General features: G+C 36.6%; 1 long non-coding RNA gene across 3 annotated transcripts; it reads left to right on the top strand.

Annotated features, from left to right (window-relative positions):
- The first annotated feature begins 371 nt into the window (after window positions 1-371).
- Window positions 372-2,530, top strand: LOC116173117. 3 transcript variants are annotated; one of them, XR_004145872.1, is made up of 4 exons: window positions 372-390; window positions 591-727; window positions 789-881; window positions 2,350-2,530. It is a non-coding gene; the product is annotated as an uncharacterized LOC116173117 (long non-coding RNA). The 3 variants fall into 3 exon arrangements; XR_004145871.1 differs by lacking the exon at window positions 372-390 and adding an exon at window positions 509-527; XR_004145870.1 differs by lacking the exon at window positions 372-390 and having other exon boundaries at window positions 572-727.
- Window positions 2,531-22,483: the final 19,953 nt, after the last annotated feature.

Raw genomic sequence — 22,483 nt, 5'->3', positions numbered from 1 at the left:
CCCACCATTAAGTATACCTACACATACCTACCTATAACCATTGTTTAAAAGTATTTAAACAATGCTATAACGCACAAGATTATTTGGATGATCCCCAAACTAACGTGTTCGATATTAAATACATATTTTTTATAATTTTTAATGTCACCGGTCCAACTTCGAATAAGTACACATCTTCATTCCAAGCGTGAATCATTAATGCAAACAAGAATAAGCAGTCTATAAATAAATAGTATAAAATGATAATTGAGATTATACGTGCTCAATATTAAATATGACTAAAAGTAGATAAACAATATGAACCGTCGAACGATAATTTGACGTTTAGTCACCACCGATCTGGAACCAAACATCAAGAACTACGCAATGTAACCTGGAATGTGTTACCGTGTAAATACAATTATTTTCATAAACTTTGTTAAAACATTTCTTTAAATATTAATATGTGATAATTGTCAATTTTGCCTGCACAAGTGAGCCCCATTTCGAATAACTGCAAATCACAATTCCAAGCGTGAATCATCAATGTAAACCGGATAATCTATAAATAGCAGAAAATAACAACTAATGGATTAACTTTATTTGTTTAGATAAAAATTTTCCTTAAACCACAGCACTGCTATAAATATGGGTTTCATTTATGAAGCACTGCAGTCTGCATAGTGCATCTACATAGTTGACTAATTTTCGTAGGGTACAATATTTTCCAGTATGTCTGACAAAAAAGGTATTCACAGAGCATTTACTCTAAATTAAAAATAAATAATTTATTTTACTTTTATTTATAGCGAATCTGGATAATCGATCCCAACAGTTAAATCCCAATAATACTCAGTTTTGGAAAAGTAGAGGAGAAAGTGGAGTACCCTCGCCAAGATCAAGTAAGTAATTATTAAATTTAGCATGTTAAGTTAGCTGCTTATTTGTAATATTTTGCAAGTACCTGAAGCTCCCCACAAAGTTCTTAGAGTTTTTTATAAACCTTTTAGAAAGAGTTCCTAACGATTGATGAAGTTTTTTCCATAAAAAATCCATAAAAATCATATTAGTTCAGTTAATTTGTACTTTAAAAGGTCCAGTAGAAGATTTAATTTTACCGACTTGTTTAAATGGTAAAGAGGGAGAGAGAAATCAACGAAAATTCCTAACTTTTCGGCTTTTCTAATAACTCGCCAACGGCAATAATTAGGTAATTCAAAGTTGTACTGTATAAAAGTACCTTTAATTTGATATTTTATTTGGCCCCCTAACATGTTTAAAGTTTAAAAGATACACTTGTTTTTAGCAATTTTTGAAAATAAATCAACTTTTACGTCGTTAGACTTGAACAAAAATTTACACAAATAGATTACATATACATATAGAAATAAATACCTAAATTTATTTTATACAAACATGAATTTATATGCATACCTAATCGATTTTTAAATTTTTGCTTGTGTCTGTTTTTTTCAAAAATTAAAAAGAACTCGAAACTTCAACTTGATGTATCTCCTATAAACGACAGTAAACGGAATGTAATTTGTGATGCTTTACATTTGTCAACCTTAATGATTTTCTTCCCTCTGTCTTGGACTCAGCATGAGCATTAAATTTAATGCCTACCTATGTCTACTATACAGGGCGGTGACTTGCGTAACGCATCATAGGGATTTCAATGTAAAATTCAAAACATGCGATTATTGGCTCCCCAAATTATTTTAGAGCAAAAATGTATTAAGGTTTTCTGTAGAAAAAATTTTTTTACGTCAATCAACCTTATTAGTTTTCAATTTTTTGCATAATAAAGACCGAAAATTGGAAAAATAAAACCCGCATCTTAGTAACATCTTAGTTAACACATTTTTGCTCTAAAATAATTTGGGGAGCTAATAATCGCATGTTATGAATTTTACATTGAAATCCCGATGATGCGTTACGCAAGTCACCACCCTGTATAGTACATATTAGACATGTCTAACAGCATTTTATAGATATAGAGACCATTAAAGAAAGTTGTAGATGTAAATGTAGGTAATGTTGATTATCTGTTCATCACTGGGGACTTCATGAGCTTGCATTTCCGCAATCGTACCAGCAGCTTTGAGTATTTATATTCAAAGCCAGCAGTCAGAAAACATGCTCTGTTGCATGCGCATAGTTCTGTAAATGCTTAACTGCGATTAAAAGATTCTTATCCAAAAGTCAATTTTCTCAAAATGTGCAAAACTAGGTATACCGGCGAACCATGTATCTCGATAATACGATGCTTTTCACTTTTTCAACAACACTCGTTTACTTATTTGCTTAATCGTTACTAATAAGACTGTTTTTATAACTTACACATAATAACACAATGATTTTTTTCAGGTGCTGGAAGTAACATCAGTCCGAGTACCAAAAGTTCTAATACTGGGAATTCCACCACTGGGAAAAAGTAATTGTATCATAAATTCCTAAGAACTTTGTACAATATTTCTTTGTTTATCAGTATGTCATCATCAAATGTAATTGTATAATAAATGTCTAATACATATATTACAAAAATGTGTACCAGTTTGTCAGTTACCATTTTGACGCATGGTCAACTATCACCTGCATAACATTGGGCTTGTGGAGGAGCCAACGTGCAGGTTCTGTGGCGAGGCAAATGAAACTATCGAGCATGTGGTCCGAGCTCCTTGCTGACAGCAAAACTGACAGCTATCTGGAACCGAAGAGGGTGAAGCAACTTAGGCCAGACAGAGTCCTATCGTTTATTGAGAGGAACGGGCTCTGAACCTATAGTTGCAAAAGAAAGGGGGTCGAGCTCCCCTGTGAACAAAATAAATTAAGATAACCGAAATTATGGTAATAAGTTATTGTAGACACAAAATCTTCCTTTTTCAGCAATTTCTTTACATTGCTAACTTTGATCAGCTGTATTTCGGTTAATATTTGGTATAGAAATTTCGGCCTACAACTTCGTAATGCACTATTATTCAAAAATACTTTTAGTTCACGAGATATAAACGAAAATTTGAAAAAAGTCCGTACATGTGTAGTTTTTTTACCTCCCTTTAAGTTAGCACACGGTCTTCGAGGTCAAAAACTTAGGATAGACATCCTGCTGTACCCCAAAACAACCTGTATAAAAATTCCGTTACCTAATTTTAGAATACTTTTCTGTCATATCAACTGGACGACAAAAACTAGAACTTGAAACTTGAAATCGAATTGAATGCGAATTAAAGAGATCTAATGCATGAATGTTAAAAACCTCTTGGCAATATGTATCAGAAAATGGTTAGACCAATGACAATGCTTCTTCAAAATTATAGAGAAAATCACTGAAACTATCAGGTCTACAACAACAACTTTGTTGAGTAATGTAAATTGTCCGGGAAATAGAGACTGAAAATGGACCATTTCCTGCAAAACGAGAAGTAGTTCCAATTTTTTTGCATGTCATGGAGGAATATCTGGTGGTTAAGAATCCAAGTTTTCCACCTCCCACCCCTTGTGCTTTCCCCGTACCACCCTTAAAACCAAAGACATTTGGTTGGTTTTTTAGTTTTTGAATCATATTTTTTTATAGGTTCATTTTACAAAAAAACATATCAGAAATTTTAGACTATAAAATTTTACACACTTTGATATACACTACTTTTTTGTGAAATGTTTATTAAAAACGATATAGAGCTTCAGAGTTCCTTATATTTTTTAGAATTCTAAAATTGACATAATTTTTTTGTTTTTAACGTATAGCCCTACACAGTGATTCAAATATCCCCACCAGCAAGGATTGCAAGTTTCATTATTATGCATCCCCTTTTTTAAGGGTGCAGGGTAGGGGGATTTATATCACGATAAGTTCAAGATATTTTCTCATAAAACTCATAATTATAGAGATAAAGTATAAAATTTGGTTAAAACATCTACATAGAAATTTCAGAATTTTTAAAAATATAACCAACTCTCAAGCTTTATATCTTTTTTAATAAACATTTCACAAAAAAGTAGTGTATATCAAAGTTGTGTAGAATTCTATAGTCTAAAATTTCTGATAACAATATTTGTTTGTAAAGTGAACCTATAAACAGATATGATATGATTCAAATCTTAGATTCTTAACCATCAGATGTCTGTCTATGACATGCAAAAGAAATCGGAATTACTTCTCATTTTTCAAGATAAAACCCTCTATTCCCTGGACTAAAAGTAAAGTATTGCGCCTTTGACTACTACTGTGTAATTTAACTCAGATTTTACGTAAATTCCAACTCCTCCATCTCCTCCCTGCCTGGGCAAATGACAAAGCTAGCCTTTTACACCCAATAAGCCAGCAGCCACGTTTCAGTTACTCCAAAGATGTCATATGCTTGTACAACAGCAGTAATTCCCTGAGGCGACCAATCTTAGCAGTTATGAAACGCATTCAAATGTGCTAACCTGATACAACAATAAATCTGAATCGTGAATCAACACTAAGGTTGAGAACCTATACCTGAATCCGTAAGGAATAACATCAAGTCATACCTTGTAGAATCAATATTCCAATTAAAGAAACGGCTGACTAAATTCTGGGAGAGGCGGCTACGCCAAGCATATGCCAAAGTATCAAGAGTATCCTTTCGCTACCAACAAGAGATCCAAATACTACAAAACCACAAAATATTAATCTGTGGCAAAACTTAGACTCCTTTTAAATCCTGCAAGCAGACACAAATAGCAAAGTAGGTATAGAAACGAAACCTTTTTTTTTTCAACCGGCGGCATTTGGGGGGGAGGTACTGCAGGCTAATGCGCACTGAAGCGGAAATTAGTGGTAGGTTAGAGAATGCAACTTGACCTTGACCTACTAAAAAGGGAGGTAAGATAGAGATTTTGTGTCCTGCGCCGGCTTGGCGCGTGATCGAGTGGGGATGGCAGTGGCGGCAGGCGAGCGTTCAGATGTACTTGGAAGCTGAGACCAGGGAGCGGTGGGAATTACATTTTATGAAACTTGAGAAAGCTATTATAAATTACATGGAATAGGGACGTAGGGTATAACCACTGACTTTACATATACGGGGTATCAATTTTAAAACTTGCAGTCGGCCATATTTTCCAAACTAAAGAATATATTAAAAATCGCGCAAAAGCGTTTTGGGGGTATCGAGAGGGAACCAGAATGACGTTATGAGTGACAACCTCCCAACCCCCTTAACTCCCCCAGCCCCCTCTCTTCAATAATACTAAATGGCAACCCCATACTTATTGTGACACATCGTTGGAAAGGTACTGAAAAATGTTTTACCAGTGGTACCAATAAAGTCAATATTCATTAAGACAATTTAACAAAAATTTAATAATTAACAAAAAAAAATAAAAATTAAGCCATGCCTATGTTCAAGATTTGGTCGCTAAATTCGAAGAAACGGGATCTGTTATCAATAAAAAAAGAAAGCAACCAAGATTGCTTAATGAAACAGCTCAGGTTGAAGTTCTTGGCCAATTTTCCATAAATCCCTCAATGTCAACATTTAGTTTTTTTTGTTAATTATTAAATTTTTGTTAAATTGCCTTTAATCAATATTGACTTTATTGGTACCACTGGAAAGCATTTTTCAGTAGCTTTCCGACGATGTGTCACAAGTATGGGGTTGCCATTTAGGATTTTTGAAGAGGGGGGGGGGTTAAGGGGAGTTGGGGGTTGTCACTCATAACGTCATTCTGGTTCCCCCTTGATACCCTCGAAACGGTTTTTCGCAATCTTCAATATCTTTAGTTTGGAAAATATGGCCGACTGCAATGGTATAACATGGTGATAGGCGATGCTAATGCTAGGATTGGGACTGAGGGTGAGTTGAATGAAGGGATTCGGGTAAATCGGGTGCCAGTATTGAGCGATAGCGGAGTTTCCAAGGATCTAACTATAACAGAGCGACTTGGTAGTCTTGAATGGCATAATCTCGGGAGATCAAATAGCGAAAGGGCCTACAGGTACCACAGTGATAAATTTGGCCTGTGCTTCAAGAACCATGTTGGAGTTAATTCGGTGTATGTCAAATGTGACAAAAGTAAAGAGAGAGAAGAGTAGCGAACGGAAGGAAAAATCGGCCCTCCTCTTGCTGCCTAAATTGGAGTGGACTGGAAAAGATAAACTGCTTTTTAGATCTGAAATGAATAGAGTGGGAAGGGAATTAGTGATGAATTATAATGAGCCTCTGGCATGTTTGGAGGAGCTAAAGAGGGGAATTTGGAGTGCAGCAGAGATTATGACGGTAAGTAAGGCAGAGAGAGGCGGGAGAGTGAACAGTTAGCCGTTATGTGATGAAGTATGTCTAACGAAAAGGATGGAGGTCAGCTTTTTGTGAAATTATTTAACAAGTTATGTTCGGCGACGCTAGAGGACGACACAACGAGAGTCTAAAGTGCTATTGGCTTAAAAAAAAGATTATTATGTAAATGCCGCAATAGATCTAGCCAATTGCAAGGATTCTATAGAAACTCAGAACACTGATAAATTCTGAATTCGCATTAATGTATAGGTAGGTTACCTAAAAATGTCCCCTCGCATTATAAGAAGATCTGTGCAAGAGGTATATTTTTACAAACATATAACAAATGCATCGTATTTTACGCACAGTTGGTCGCCAGAGATTTTTTATCCAACTAAGTACATTAAGTGTAAAGCGTTGTTTCACTGAATCGCAGAATCTTAAGTTATTCAGTACGTCTTTGATTAACGGTATCCTTTGGATAGCTCTTATCAACATAGTACGTAACCGTAAAGTTCTCATTACGACGGGTTTCCTTAATTCATGAAATAGGTAGGTAGTTGATGTACCTGCAGGAGGGTAAAGTTTACGTGACCAATTATTGAAATGTACCAATAAAGATTCTCGCTGCCATCTATTCACTAATTAAACCATTGCTTTACTGCGTAACTCAGAATTAAGTGCGTAATTTAAAAAAAAGGTCAATAAACAACGTAATCAGAAAAAAACTGTTAGGGATACTTAAGTGGCGCGAATGTGTGCAATTTTTTCCCGCGGATCTAAGGATGCAAATAAAATTAAATTCGCCCGCAAAGAAAAGGGCATTAAAAATGTTTTTAAGAGCTTAATTAAATTTGAAACACGTTGAACAACTCGCAATTTATAAAGTAATATTTCTTTTCTCATCAGAAATTCATGACTAGGAACAACTTAACCAGTAAATTAAGAAATTAACGTATTCCCACTTGCATGGTTTATTGTGGCTTTACTTATTCAGGAGCCGTGGTTCAACCGGGAGGAATCATGCATTCTAAATTACTGGCAGTTCGTGAAATGTCATGTCGCTACTGCTTTTTGCTCTTCCACCACTCGGACTAATTCACTTGTGACTTTTGTCTAGTTTTGCATTGAGGATGATTTGGTTATACGAGCTCGAAGTTTAGAAGCTAGGAATTGTAGGTAATTCTCGATTCGATTCGATTTCAGTTCGATGGAGACCAACAAATGACTAATCTGGGTATGAAAGACTGAATAATATTGTTTGCATTTATGCCATGTGTTGTTAATTCACAAAATATTTGTATTTTTATCGGTGTATTATGACGTCATCACTAAGTATGTTTACATAGCATCATGCAATAAATGGAATAGAATATGTACGTAGGCAGCCTTACAGACAGTGCTGCATTGTAGGTAGTCTATGCTGCGATCTTTTACTAACAAAGGTGGACGGTATTATTTGGGCGTAAGAGAAATTAAAAAAAAATCGATTTAATTGTTTTTCGTAATAACAACACCCGCAGCAGAAGTCGAAAACCGACTGTAACTACTTACCCCACTTCGGTACTTTCGAATCTGGGTAGCAGTCGTTGCTAAAACTGGAGGCTCTTTTTATACGCGAAAGGGAAAGGAAATTGAATAAAAACTAAAAATTTTGTGCGTAAGAAAAGTCGAGAACATATAAAATATGTTATGCACACAACCAAGCGATGGGAAACCTTCTTCGGGACAAAAACCCTGGCATAATAACCCACAGAAATACACAAACGAAATCAACAAAGACAACAAAAGCGAAAGAAAATCCACTAAACATTTCAAATTGTGTAACGAATAGTTCATATTATAGCCTCAGACGAGAGGATGGTTCCTACAAGGGCAACCTCTCAGAGACAGCCGAGGTACTGAGAGACCCCTACTTTTCCGAAGCCACCACAACGCCATATCCCAACTGGCCAGAGATAACCCCCTTCACTCCCACGGAGAATTACTGAGCGCTTGCCAGTCAGATGTGGCGAGGGTGACCTGGGCGGTGAAATCGTTCTCAGCATACAAATCACCAGGATAGGACGGCATAATACCAGCCTTTCTGTATCAGTTTGACTCTAGTCAGGAAGGTAGTACAAAAGACCCGAATTGACATCTACTTGAAGTGTATTTTTCTGTAGGTTGCCTGATATTTGCTATACAATTCTCCATCGACGATCGTTGCACGTTCATCAGATCTATACTCCCTATTTAAAGAGGTATGTACATTTTAAGATTATCAACAAAGAGGGTTACCTTTGATTTTCTTTTAGGGTTCTAATTTTAAGTTTCGATTTTAATTTCTAATTTTGGATTCAAGTTCTAATTTCAAGTTCAAGTCTAGTTTTAATGAAACAACTTCCGTAACTGTTTAGCGTAATAATTGATCATTATTTTGCCCTTTCAGGGATATAAGCTATCGCATTCCATTAATTTGTTACATACATTATCTATTGATTACCCTTGCGAACTCTGTTGTTATGGTCGAGTTTTACATGCAAATGTTGGAGTAGCCCGCCACTTCCTTCTGGAGAGGTTAGTCGAGTCAGTATGGTACTTGTGATAGAAGCTTACTGCAAGTAAGGCAAGGCCCTTCAGGCATTGTTCAGCTCATTACATTACGAGCTCTGCCGCTTGGGAGTTTTCTTTTGTTTGCAGGTATATTACAGATCCGGGAACTGAGCTCACTTCCCTGGATGACATCTAAGTTACATTAAGGTAAGCGTTGTCTTTTTATGTTTCGCTTTTATTTGTCCCACACGTGCGCATTTGTGTTCGGGACATCAATTTCTTTGTGGAAACTTGTTTAAAGATCAAGTAATCAATTTAATTGATCATTCTTTATTGGAAATTTATTAAACTGGTATATTTCAATTGTAAAGTCAAGTTACTAAGATTTATAATTTTGAACATTTGAATGATTGCATGTTACGCTGTCCCATTGCGGAGACAATTTTTATTTTGAAGGTTCAAGAGAAAAGAAAATTGACGACAAAAAATTAGTCTGATTGAAATATGTAAAAAATGTTGTGAATTAATCAATTTGCTAGGACATTTTTGAACCACAATAATTAATTTTTTCTCTTCACCCTGAACATGCGCGCACACTCGATCGTCACGTTCCATTGAGGCTCGATTTGTAACGGAGAGGAGCGCCCCCATTCCCCATTTTTGACGACGCGACGGTCGGCGACGCGACGTGACGGAACGGACAAGTGTGCGACAACCTTTAACACAGCGTTTTCACTCGCCTTCGGTTCACTATCGCGTTGATTACTTCATTTTCAGGAAAGACGGATCCCGTACCATGTAACAAGGGTTACATTTCATGATGGCGAAATCCCAGATCGTTTTATTTGGTTTTTACTTTTTAAAGTAAATTTAAATTTTTTAACCAAAATGTTTCCACGGATAGCTCAACTTTACGGAAACTCGATAGTAGAAAGAAATCTGCGAACCAATCCACTTTTTTAAGTATTACGTCATACGTGCCGCGCTGTGATTGGCTGCGCCATTTTGTGGCGGTAAATTTGACTTTGTGCGGGTGATTTGAAATTTTGAATTTAGGAGGTCGGCCATTTTGTAGAGGTAAATTTGAATTTGTGTGTGAGATTTCAATTTTTGAATTTCGGGATATCTGCGGAAAATTTGAATTTTTTGCGGTGCTTGGCTGTGTCATTTTAGATTTACATGGTTTACTTAATGATAGTTACATACAGGATATTTGTGGTGGGTGATTTTGTACCGGTGCCAATAGGTCGTTAACTGGGTGGCCACTTTGTTCTGATGAAACCAAATTGAATCGTGTGTATGTGTTTGTCAGTATATTTGAAATTAAATATACAGGATGTAATGATACTAATGATAGTTATACATATAGTGTTTGTGGTTGGTCATACTGCTCCGGGATGTCACAACGGGACTAATCTGCGAATCTTCCCGTGAAATTTAAAATTTGTCATAGTGATAGTGACCAAGATATTTCGAAAACTATGAGAGATTATTTATTATAAAGTTGAACGTTTTTGAAGGAGCTAAAAGATGACAGAAAAATATACAGGGTGTTCCATTCAAAAAAAGTGAGATTTTTAATATGAGGTTTTGTAACTTTGGACCTACAAAAAACACCCGGTAAGCTATTTTTTAATGTTTCATAGTAGATGTATTTTTTTAACTTTAACTTACAATAAACTGACGCTTGCAAATGCCAAATTTTTCTTACAAATCGAATTATCTTTAAAACTACTAGTTTTCCAGATATTAACCATGTAATAAAAAAGTCGTACAATTACACGAAGAATTAAAAAATGCATTCAAATACAAGGGGCTCCATTTAAAAAAATGTACCATTTTAGCGCCCTACTTTGTGAGCGCGCCCTGTATAATTCCAAATATTTTTAAAATGTGGAGAATATTCAATCATACCATAATACAAAAGCACTCTATCGAGAAATCTTATCTACAAAGCATTAAGTTACTCTGCACAATCGTTGACTGGTCGCCCTGTACAACTTTGCTCTAAAATAATAAAACCCTATGGTGCGTAAACCGTTTCTACACCCTACATAGTACATCGCGGTTTATAACTAAACAATTATCTGTACTAACGGAAAACGATCCAAACCAAAAAAAATGGAATAAACACATAGTTACACTGGAAAATAAGTTGTGCAGGAAAAACATAGAAATCTGAAAACCAAAGCTAGCTATTGATGAATAAATACATCTAACGCTACTGCAAAATAAGACAAAGCATTTCTAGTTCACCTCATTTACGTTATTCATCCGTGGCAGCATTAAATTTATAGAACGAGTTAATTAATAATAATCGCAAAGCGCTCGAAAGTTCGAATTATCTTCTGGCGCAACTCACTTTAATGCAATAAAATTTTCACAAGATTTGCTCATTACTGGTTTTTGTTCTGCAAGTTTTATGAGAGACTTGATTTTGACCACTGCCGGTCAACGGGAAGCGTTTATATGTCCGTAGTCAGCTGCCGTTTCAGCACATTAGCCACCAGTGATTATGCCTGAATTATTTATAAACGTACACATACTGTGCATTAACAACATGAAAATACCCGCTAATTTTTATATATTTATACGGAAAATTTAACGGAGTGGAGAGCGAGAGAACGGACCATACTACACAAAAAGTGGATAGGGCAGTAATTGTTTTCCTTTTCTTGAAAGTCGCAAACTCAAAAGTAAACTACTTTAAGATAATTGCAGCACTGATTGGCAGTAGATGTATTTCTAGAGTCCCCGAGGAACCCGCTGTCCTAGCAACTGTCACGGCCCCTTGTTAGTTTACTTCTTGATGAAACTTACTTCTTACTTTGAGTTGTTTAGCGGCCGTCGTTGCGATGGCGCAACCCGCTCTCGTTGGGAAAAAATTTGCATTTTAAAGTTTCAGCTCGGTTGCCATGATCTATTTGATCTATTTGCATTAGTTGCGTGACAGATCAGAAAGTGGCGGTGACAGCAGGCAGACAGTCGCATGTCCATTTACCGTTAATCGGATCCGGAACTCTCCTGTTCTATATCTCAATCCCACTCTCCCAATAGGCTTACACTGGAAGCATCGGGGTGTTTAAATACACGAAAGGTATATCTTTTCTACGTAGCGATTTAAGGGAAATGGCTCTTTAGATTTCCGATAGTATTGTAGTAAGATGTGCTTTGTTGATAAATGGATGTGATTAGGTAAGCAGATGTTTAAATAGAACAAAAATCTGATTGCAGAATAGAGAGCTTTTGTTGGTCATTCTGAGCTTTCGCGTCACAATTGAAAATTAAAGGACTTTTAAATGGTTTTAGTTGAGCTGTTATTAACACTAATAAATTTCTTGCAGAACGGCAATATATTCAAAGATCGGTCAAGTAAAGAACTACAAAGTTCCACAAAATTGATATGCAATGACTTATTCGCACTGTTCACGGTTATAAACTTCATATTAAACATCTCACTTTTTTTAATGGAACACCCTGTATATGTTTCTGTCATCTTTTAGCTCCTTCAAAAACTTCAAATTTTGATAATAATTTCCTATACCTATCTCTCATAGTTTTCGAAATATCTTAGTCACTATCACTATGACAAATTTTAAATTTCACGGGTCTCAAAATGCCCTCAACAGAACTGAAAGACTCGCAGATTAGTGCCATTGTGACATCCCTGTATATTTAATTTCAAATATACTGACACACACATACACATGATTCAATTTGGTTTCATCGGAACAAAGTGACCACCCAGTTAACGACCTATTGGCACCGGTACAAAATCCCCCACCACAAATACCCTGTATGTAACTATCATTACACCATGTATATCTAAAATGACACAGCCAAGCACAGTAAAAAATTCAAATTCCCCACACAAATTCAAATTTTCCGCAACAAAATGGCAGACATCCGGAAATTGAAAAATTCAAATCTTACGCACAAATTCAAATTTACCTCTACAAGATGGCCGACATCCTAAATTCAAAATTTCAACTCTCCCACACAGTCAAATTTACCGCCACAAAATGGGATTGGTTCGCAGATTCCTTTCGACTAGCGAGTTTCCGTAAAGTTGAGCTGTCCGTGGAGACAGTTTCGTTAAAAAAGTTAGAATTACTTTAAAAAGTAAAAACCAAATAAAACTATCAGGGAGTAAATCAACCGTCCATTAGCTTTCGCTACACTACGAAGTTCCCTTGTTGCATAAAAACGGTTTTTCTTATAGGTACCACTAAATGCACGACAATAAATTCTTCCAAAATGGTGGCACAATTTTCGATTGCGGTGATAAAGATACTTTTGTATACGGCACAACTCTTAATTAACAATGAAATTTCTACGCGATCTCAAAAATTGCGTTCAAATATGCGCCTTGAAAGCTTGGGAACAATTTCGTTTGAAGTGATCTAAAAGTGCAGCACTCGACCTGCTTCGGAAGTTTGGGTAAGGCTTACGTTCCCCCACCAGATTTTTACTTAGGTACTTGCCGAATCCCAAATACGAACCGGACCCACTGCAACCAAAGCGTTTACTGTTTTTTATGCCCACAAAGGTATAGCAAAAAATACTCCCCTCCGCCGCGACGGTTTTTAGAACCGGCAACACTGTAAAACTTCGACTTCTGCTTGTACACTTGCTTCTTATCTTAACGTGCTCCATTCCATTGCATATTAGTCCCGTTCTCTTTCGTATGAAGCGATACACGTATACAATTTCCTATACTGACTAACAAAAAATCTCTGACGCCTAAAGCGACCACCTGTTACAACCTACCCTCCAATGCTAAGGGTAGTATTATAACTTCTGCAGAATATTTGTAACAGATTGGAAAAACTTTTGTAAAATTACGCAATTCTTCAGAGGCAAATATTGCAAATTCGGAGACGAAAGGGCCGAATCAATCCTCTAAAAATAGGAGTAGATTTATAACTTCTGCAATTACGTTTAGAACAGGCTGGAAAATCAACTGGATTTAACCCTTAACCTCTGAGTCAGCAAAAATCTATTTTTGCAGAAGTGTTTCTTTTCATTGTCATGATTTTCTAAAAGTGATTTTTCGCATGTTACAAACATAATTCATCCCTTTAACTTCGGAATCTGCAATTTGCGTCTTGGCAGACGCGCTTCTTATTTTTTAGCGTGATTTTATAAAAGCTTTTTTAGCCTCGTACAAATTGCCCCTAACTTAGGGGGGGTAGATTCGTCCCTTTGGCCTCTGATTATTTGAAAAATTTTTCTATTCTGTTACAAATACAAATGCAAAGGGTATAATTTTGCCCCTCTCTTTGGAGGGAGATTCCTCTGAATCTGCAATATCACTATCTTTGGCAGAAGCGCTTCTTTTTTGCTTGATTTTATAAAAACGTTTTTCCACTCTGCCACAAACACAATTGCAAAAGGTGCCCCTATCGTTGAAGGGTAGATTCGTCCCCAAACTAACTTCAACGACATAGTCGTCAAACCATAGAGTGAATTTTATTCTTGTGCACCGTTTATTTCCCCTTAAAAACAAAACTCGTTTGCTTCTTACTACACTTGTTACGTATTGGGAGTAATAACTGGCAAGCAATTATTTACACAATTTTTAAACAAGGATTTTTACGAACCATACTCCTCAACCGTCAAACTCGAGGTTCTCATCGCGAAACATCTGCATTTTATTCGACACATTTGTTTTCGAATTGTTCCTAATTCGCAGGGTACAATTATTATTATATACTTACACAAAAAAATCCCTTTACACCTCTCATACGAAGTTTTGTAACGAGTGGTCGCTTTGGAATTAAAAAGTAATTTTTCCAATTCGTATTTTGGTCAACATAGAAAAATTCGCACAAGTGCCGCTTCGTAGCAAACAGGAACAAAAGTATGTCTGAACTTTAATATGGATAACAACTCGTACATTTTCGATAAAAACCTGTATTTTTGATATAATAAAACGCTAGAAAGGTACCGTGTGAAGGGGATTTTTAGCAGGCAGGGCTTTCTAGGAGGTATTAGTTGTGTGCGAAAATTCTCTTTATTTTCGCATATTTTCAAGCATTCAAAGACCAATTCGCGAGCGATCATATAGGCGGTTTGTGCACGAATTTGTTTGTCGTTGAAAATTCAGTTGATTTTCGCAAACCACAGGGAGCAGGGAAAACAAGCGTTTACCAGGCAACAAACAAATTTGTCCAGTCCATATGAGCAAAAAAGTTACTGCTTGATATTTAAGCCATTTCGGTTAAGCTATGTTCGAGTGTGAAAAGTGAATTGTTGGAGTCCGCTCCTTCCTTGAGGAGAGGTTGACCGGTTAAGTACCCGAGGAAATTCCCCAAGAAATGCTCAGGTCCGAACACCCGACCTCCCGGCTATGTAGCCCAACGCTCTACCCCTGAGCTACACATTCGGTTTTAAAATGCAGTCTTAAATTTAATCGATCATTCTCGATTGGGGATTTGTTAAACTGGAGAATTTCAATTGTACGTGGAAGTTACTAAGATTTTTGTGTAACGTAGATTATAATTTTGAGTTTTTATGGGAGCATTTTGAATGTTTGTGTGTTACACTGTCCCATTGGGGAGAAAATTTTTATTTTTACCATTTGTTTGATTATACCAGTATGGCATGTGGTACCTAAGTCCCTGTTTACTGTTATAACTATCCTCGTATCTTCTCAATTTCATACGGGGAAGTTCAATTAGAAATTGGGTGGCGCTCAACTCTTGGTAAGTGCAACGAAGGACGAAGATCAAATTCATAGTACGAACTACCTCTGTGACAGATCTCAAGCTTGTATTTTCTTGTTTCACCCCGGCTAGTTGGCCGTTTATGCGGCGGGTTTGAGGAAACGCCGCGCCAACTCGTCCAACCGTTATAATTTTAGCACTCAACTGTAGGATTTTTGAAAAGAGCCAATACAGAATTAATCTCAGTAATATAAATTACTATATTTAACACCATGTAACGTAACTTGTGATTTTTACTCTAAATTAATTTGTAGTCTGCAATGTTCTGGACGAGAGGTCGAGGGAACAAGTGTCCTTAAGGTACGGACTGGGTCTTAGGATTCTTTTTCATTTCTGAATATTCGAGCACTATGAGTTTCAAGTCGATATATTTCATAGTTTAAATTAAATTAAATCGATCACCGCGAAATTACATACCTACCGATTTTACTTCAATAGCGCTACCCAGAGACGAGGTTCAGTTAGAAAGGGCTTACGTATTTTAACAATCAAGAAATGCCTAATCTAACACCATGTGCCACTGACACAAATGAAATGTGTTCCACGTACCTTATAAATTAACCATGTCCCCATTTATTACGAAACCAATTAAAAATGAACAGTTTACCATTTACTGAAAAAAACGCGATATAGATACTTATAGGTAAGTACATTTTTTTCTTCGTTTATAAACGAAAGTAGTAAAGTTTGAAAAGCAGAGTTTGTATTAGAGAAGGTTGAGACGGTAAAGTGATCGGTCCAGAGGTGAGCTGAGTTAACCGGCGCGTTTAGGTGCTCATGCAGTATGCAAGGTTCTGTATAATTCAGCTCTTCGATCCCGCGTCAGCACACTTGACTAGCACACAAATCTTCAGACTGTTCGACCTTCCTCGTCTCGTACTTGCCACGAATCTATCTAACAACCCTTACATGTTCTCGATGCAGAACTGTACTTAATTACAAATCTGAATTATTTAAGTTTTAATTGATTTTTGTTTTGTGTAGGCCGTAGGTAGTATTTGTTGCAGAATAGATATATGTAAAAGTTTCGTCTTCTGTAGGTACCCTTTCTATAAGGGAATAATTTCCATTACAGATTGAAGTTCAAATTCCGCCACAGATTTAGCGCTTCTATAACGTTGTTGTAACTAGATTTGCATTATACTTAAAAATGCTTTCCGACTCACTCTCAATTTGATGATGATCTCCGATCGCCAAGTTCGCATCAAAATTATGCTCAAACTGTCCTGTTTCCTGCATCCACTCGTAGTTCTGTTGGCTAATAATATCGGAGATTAGAAAAATTAACGGTAATACCCAATAACCCGAGTTATTAAGGATCTGGATCCTTTATAGTTTTGTATTGTCGTCCGTCCGACCGTCCGTCCGCCGTGTGCGCTCTACCTCTTTTTAAAAGTGGCCGATTGTGTTGGAATTGGGTGTACGGGTACTTTCGACATTGAGGACGAAAGCTATTGATTTTCAAAAAGCTGTTTCAACAGGAACAAAGGTTACAGGACTTCGAGTGAATCGGGAACAGGAAAAACTGCGGACTCAATATAATAGAAATCAGCATATTTCATTCCCTAGGTCATGTATCGTGTTCGGACTTTCGTTACATTATTCCCTATGACTCGTAGATGTGTCAATATATATATATATCTCCCTCTCCCTCTCCCTCTCCCTCTCCCTCTCCCTCTCCCTCCCTCTCCCTCTCCCTCTCCCTCCCTCTCCCTCCCTCTCCCTCTCCCTCTCCCTCTCCCTCTCCCTCTCTCTCCCTCTCCCTCTCTCTCCTCTCCCTCTCCCTCTCCCTCTCCTCTCCCTCTCCCTCTCCCTCTCCCTCTCCCTCTCCCTCTCCCTCTCCCTCTCCTCTCCTCTCCCTCTCCCTCTCCCTCTCCCTCTCCCTCTCCCTCTCCCTCTCCCTCTCCCTCTCCCTCTCCCTCTCTCCTCTCCCTCTCCCTCTCCCTCTCCCTCTCCCTCTCCCTCTCCCTCTTAACTTGTTTCAATCGAACGCATATTCGTGGTATTTGCACTCTGACTCTGAATGCCTACTTTTATTTCAGCTTTATTTGATTGATTTATGTCGAATAAATTTGTTTATGTACGACTGCTTGATAATGCGGCGATTACAGTCGCATATAGCGGCCATAATTTGCAATATTATGACCTAGTCCATAATGCTAAAGTAAAACGGCCGCCTGTCAATGTGACAGTCGTAGTTAGGTGTCGATTCAAGTATTTTTGAAATACTTGACAAATGCTTGATATCTTTGTTGTTAATGATACTCATACATAGATTTTATCGTTTGTTGAGTTCCATGAAATTTTCTTCTTTAAGGGTTGTTCAAGTCGGACATAAAGCTTTGTATATATCACGTCCATAAATAAGCTTCATGTGGACTCGCCATGTTTATTTGCGCCTCGCTCGAAAGCTCGCTCGGCCAAATAACCGACCCGTCCATAAAGACCCAGTTTATGTATGTACCGGGTGACCCAATAAGACTGTTCCTCGGCCATATCGAGAACCGTTCGTCATATATGACTTAGGGGTAAAAAAAATTATTGGATAAATCGGTCATGAAGAATCGCTAGAAAATATATTCAAGTTCTAAAAATAGTATGGGAGCTAGCACGAAATCCACTGAACGAGAATGATCAAAATTTTAACCGATAGAGTTTCATTTTGCCCTATCAGAGTATGCTAAAATCGATCGTCTGCCGCCTCAAGTCATATGACTTAAGGCGCTGCGGGTACTTCTTGCGGTACCAATTCTGAAAGGTTGTTTTTCGAGAAAATAAGTTATACACCAAATGAAAACGTTGATAATAGCTCTTAAAAAAATATTTAAAAAAATCGCGCTCATTTGATAACTCCGCAAAAAAAAATTCTTAGTTGGTTTTTCACGAACTTTCTACGGATATAACTAGGTTACCGTTGGATGAATGAAGCTGATTTTTTTTACAGACTAATGATAGGTACAGCCAATGAATATGAGAGTGTTTCTTTTTTAAATTTTTTCTCTAATTATAAGATATCTTATAATGTTAAGATAATAAGATAATCTTATAATTAGAGAAAAAATTTAAAAACGAAACACCGTTCAGTCATTAGTAGTAGCTATCATCAGTCTGTAGAAAAAATCAGCTTCATTCGTCCAACCGTAACCTAGTTATATCCGTCGAAAGTTCGTGAAAAACCGACTAAAAATTGTTTTTTTGCGGAGATATCAAATGTGCGCGATTTTTTTAAATATTTTTTTAAGAGCTATTATCAACGTTTTCATTTGGTGTATAACTTATTTTCTCGAAAAACAACCTTTCAGAATTGGTACCGCAAGAAGTACCCGCAGCGCCTTAAGTCATATGACCTGAGGCGGCAGACGATCGATTTTAGCATACTCTGATAGGGCAAAATGAAACTCCATCGGTTAAAATTTTGATCATTCTCGTTCAGTGGATTTCGTGCTAGCTCCCCTACTAAAATGACCAATAAAGGGCGTAACTGCCATCTTAAATTTTAATATTGCATTTTTTTAAATTTCGCATAATAAACTAAAAAAATTTTTTTCACATTTTTAAAGAGAACCAGTTTATCTATCATTTTCGTAAAAACAAAAACTCAGTTATTTCAAAAACAAAGATGGTGTTCAATTGTTTTTGAAATAACCTGCTTTAACTTCTTAACCGTTTGACCGATTTTAACAAATTTGGTATGGTTGAAAAGAGCATTCCTTGGGCAATGAGAATCAAATCAAAATATAGTTAATTTACTTGAATCCTTCTCCGCCAGGGGGCTAGTTTTGACACTATGGCCTCGCTATGGCCCACAACCTTAAAAAATCAAATGGAATGATATGACTTTTTCTTTATAAAAAGGTAGCCAAATAACATCCGAAAAGGCCAGTGTAAACCGTTTTTCAAAATCTTGTTCCTAACCTCAAATATTGGGGAAATGAGATTAATTAATTAATTAATAAAAATACTTAAATTGTATCTTAAATTTACTTTTTACGTGTTTCCGGTATTTGTCGATGGCGCGATAAAAAAGCACCCTACACTTTTAGGTAGGCCTTAGAAAATTAAATAAACCAAACACGATGCATTATAAAATAATAACAGCAGTAATTTCATTGGCCTCTTTGGGTGATATTTGGCTACTTTTTCATAAAGAAAAAGCATATCATCCCATTTGATTTTTTTGATTTTTTTAGGATTGTATATCATAGTTTCAAAACTAGCCCCCTGGCGGAAAAGGATTCAACTAAATTCACTATATGTTGGTTGATTCTTGTTCCCAAGGAATGCTCTCTCAACAATACCAAATTTGTTACAATCGGTCCAACGGTTAAGAAGTTAAAGCAGGTTATTGCAAAAACAATTGAACACTCCACGCCATCTTTGTTTTTGAAATAACTGAGTTTTTGTTTTTACGAAAAGGATAGATAAACTGGTTCTCTTTAAAAATGTGAAAAAAGAATGTTTAGTTTATTATGCGAAATTTAAAGAAAATGCAATTTTAAAATTTAAGATGGCAGTTACGCCCTCTGTTGGTCATTTTTAGAACTTGAAAATATTTTTCAGCAATTCTTCATAACCGATTTACCCAATAATTTTCTTTCTAGAGACTAGAAATGTTCGTTTACAAGTAGCACTTCCAATCATTTCTACGTTTGTGATAACATATGCTCTAATAATCCACCTAAACATCAAGGCATATAATTCCGACCTTTGTACTTCACCGAAATTCAGTCGAAAGCGTGTTTTCTCTTTTCTTGTAAAAAATGCGAGCATTTCGTGAAAAAAGTAGGTAGGTATGATGTGTCTTTCATTATAAAAACGCGAATGTTGCAGTGAATACCACATTTTTCGCTAAACAGCCATAAGCCTCTCGTATAGTTTTAAATTGCTATTACATGGCACTCGAGGGATAAAATTTAGAGAAATGTAAATTAATGTAACTATCTCTACAGTAATTATAATAATAACAACGGTAACACAAAACTAAATAACAGAGTTCATAGTAGAAGCGAAACATTTTGTAACAAGTTCCATTGTAGGGTGCGTTAGGGGAATACCCGTTATTACCAACCCCGCATAATCTATAGGGCCTGTCGGAAGGGTTGCAGCTCGCCGTTATGATTGCCACTGTTAATATTTAATCGAGTAATTAATGCAAGAAATTACCTATTATGTGTATGATTCGAGCCGCTGTTGTAATTGTGAAATACGACTGCTTGAATCCACCGAGAAATATACTGACGTTAGCTTTTGTAATGTAACTTTACATCTTTTCCCTCTAAAATTTTACGACGTTAAGTTTACAAAAAAGAACTAATTTTATTTCTCTTCTACGGCCGTAAAAATTTACTCCAATTTAAAACACCATTTTTGTCATTCCTCCAATAATAATCTCTGTTAAACACGTCTCACTAATGTATGTACTTGAAAATACGGAACGGATTATTGCTCAGGAGGGTGAAAGTAAAGAAAGTTGCTAATAAATATTTAGAAGAGCGTACGCTGCGCTTTAAATTTCGAAGATACTCGTTTTTATAACTCCAAACGCTGTCTGTCTAAATTACAAAATTTGTAGCTTGATGCTTTCTTTCTTACCTTTGCGTGCGTGGACATTATCGAGAAATTGGAATGAACTTTTCCATTCTAGGAATGAGACGGAAACCGAAAAAAATGTATTAGTTTTCGGTTCGGTTATCGAAAGAATATACAATTTTCACGCACGTCGCCGACGCCGTTGACCCATTTCAACAAAAATACATCCAGGATCACGCATGTAAATACGTCAGAGTGAGCTTAAAGCTTTGTGAAAGCCCCATCCAAATACTCGAGAGCAAAGCTCATAAGCCGCGAGGTTTATCCACCCGAAAGCTAATCATAATCAGGCTGTAATTAGTGCTGTTTCATCTACTAACTTAACTGAAACAATGAGGATAATGTGATCATTTTCTATGAAGATGCGCCATTGGTCTTAACTGTCAGATTGTTTAGATTAGCGTGCTCGTGAAAGTTTTCAACATTGATATTACCGTCCTCTACTTTAACATCATCATCGTTATCCTCCGTTACGCTTATGCTAGTTCGTCCGCATATAGCCGCTATTAACGGCGCTCTTGTGGTTCTGGCTTAATTGAACTTTACTTCTAACTACATATTTGGAACAAAGCTCGTTTGTACAATGAGGCCGCGTTCAAAGGCTTCATCAATCTACTTAATTAGATACTGGAAAACTGTTTCTTTTCAAACAGAATTGTTCTATAAAACTATATCTGCTCCTAATGGAATTGTCGAAAATGTGCGGTAAATTTAGAGTTGTTAGATTTTAAAATAAATTTTAAGCGGGATGGGCATCAGTACGACACTGACCATCTAAATGTTGACTATTGTACAGAATATTCCATAAATCCCGATATAAATCCATCAAATATGAGTCACCGGCGATAAAGAACTAAGGAAATAGTGAAAGGATTTGAGCCGTTGGAGCAACGACGAGGACTGCGATGTCGGACTGTGGTAAAAATGTTGAGAATTATGAGAAAATTCGAGTTTACGATAGATTTGAAGAATGGAGTACTTCGAGTAGATCATGAAGAAGTTCCTATTCACAGATCAGTCCAGGTCAGGCTTTAGGCGTAAGAGGTGTAACCCGTCGCTTACGCCGCAGACAAGAAGGGGCGCAAAAATTACTCTTGTTTAATGACTGACGGGCCAAAGACGTAAACACCCGTACACGGGAAGCATATTCATAAATAGCAGACGCGTTATGCCTTCGGAAAACTCTCTAGCATTTTTGTACAACTTTGCTTTTCAAAAAAATGTGAGAACACATAAACCCACGAATAGGTAACCTAATGTTCAATTCCGCTGAATTGGAATTAGTGGGACATTGCCTGATAGGCGGTACGAAGTTCGCTAGTAATAAATGAACCTCTATACAGGGTATTAATTAATGTCAAGCAGATATTTCAGGGGGCGATACTCGTTAAAATAAGAAAAAAATGCAAA

The sequence above is a fragment of the Photinus pyralis genome, unplaced genomic scaffold (assembly GCF_008802855.1).
Source record: "Photinus pyralis isolate 1611_PpyrPB1 unplaced genomic scaffold, Ppyr1.3 Ppyr1.4_LG6, whole genome shotgun sequence".
Taxonomy (NCBI): Eukaryota; Metazoa; Arthropoda; class Insecta; order Coleoptera; family Lampyridae; genus Photinus; species Photinus pyralis.
This window is presented reverse-complemented; position numbering and strand designations above follow the sequence as displayed.